The following is a 1,399-nucleotide window of genomic DNA, read 5'->3' as shown; positions in this document are numbered from 1 at the left end:
CTTGCTGATTTTGACAGATGAGTTGAATAACGTTCTGCTGTAATCACTGCAACAAAATTTGTCCGTATTTTTTCTAAGCATTAACAATTATTTTACTAGGGGGTTTTTAATGAAGCCAAGGCACGATGGCAGACTCTTAAGTGGGCTGCCAAATAGCTTAATGTATTTTCTTGTACATATTGCTAGTACTCTGGAAAATAACATTAAACATGACTTGCTACTAATGAGTACTAATGACAGACATTTTTGGGGCCGTAAATCAGTCCACAGCAAAATATTCTGTAAGCCTGACCCATGCTTCCTTAGTTCACAACTTCCAATATCTCTTCTACTGTTGTTTTAAGGTAGTAACACTAAGGGTAGAGACCAGACACTGTCCTGCCTCAGAAATCAGCTGAAGCAGTTAGTACTAATGGGAAACAGCTTAAAGAAGCTGTATATAGCTATTGTACCTGTGTGCATCCCAAAGGGCTGCTCCGCCTGGGAGAAGAGCCTGTGCACGTGCATATAAACAACCAGTAGGGAAGAAGGGGCTGGCATCGTCCATCTCAACTTCCTACAAGTTACGAGTTCTCTACTCCGCGTACACTAGTTCTTCTGGGTAAAAGTGACCCACCGACACTGAGCCACAAGTTTGTAACGTCCATGCAGACAGCAATCTTCGGATCAGGGGATCAAAGCTTTCAGGAGATTCTCCATGTTCAGATGAATCCTTCCATTACCACAAGCTCTTTTTCTTCATTTGTGTGTTCTTAACCACTAAGTGATTCTCAGTAAATTATTTGTTTGCTGCAGACAGCTTTTGCAACTCTTCTGTGTCTTTGAGCTTTGAGCCTCTAGCAGTCTTGCCTTGGAGAGGCTGCATAAATTACTAGTTCTAAGATACCTAGGTTAGTCACCACTTCTAACACATAACTAATACCTATCATAGGTATACTATAAATATGTAATGCTGCATGTTCATACAGGCCACCAAACTCACCACAGGAGGTACAGGTGCCTGCTAGGCGTCACTCATATGTTTCCAGGTGGAACAAGCCATGTTCCCCTCTGTGCTGGTGCAGGTGCTGAGTGATTTGTATGGGAGTGGGTTTACTGAATCACATCTCATTCCTTGGTCCCCTTGTGGAGCCAGCACATGTAAGTTAATGTGTTGGGGTTCATCGCCCTCTGGGCAGCAACAGAATTGTTTGCCAAGTTCCAAATAGTCAAAAATGTGTAATTGTCTTGGCAACTGTGAAGGAGTGAAGCTATCGGTATCATTGAGGCAGTCATTTAGGGAGTGTACAGTTGGCACAAGCACAAGAGCCTCTTTTGTCTACAGGATATCTGCTTTTATTGGTGGGAATAATGGATCTAGGACCAATCTCAGAGAAGCAGATAAGCTTAAAAAAAAAAA

The 1,399-nt window shown here is 42.4% G+C and overlaps 1 protein-coding gene across 1 annotated transcript in view; it reads left to right on the top strand.

Annotated features, from left to right (window-relative positions):
* LOC104491984 (muscle-related coiled-coil protein-like) overlaps window positions 1-1,399 on the top strand; it is a gene marked incomplete at its 5' end in the record, with an annotated part of 3,257 nt that overhangs the window by 768 nt on the left and 1,090 nt on the right. The window lies entirely within an intron of this gene.

The sequence above is a fragment of the Buceros rhinoceros genome, unplaced genomic scaffold, assembly GCF_000710305.1.
Source record: "Buceros rhinoceros silvestris isolate BGI_N320 unplaced genomic scaffold, ASM71030v1 scaffold3354, whole genome shotgun sequence".
NCBI lineage: Eukaryota > Metazoa > Chordata > Aves > Bucerotiformes > Bucerotidae > Buceros > Buceros rhinoceros.
The sequence above is the reverse complement of the archived record's forward strand: the minus strand, read 5'-3'. Positions and strand labels throughout refer to the sequence as shown.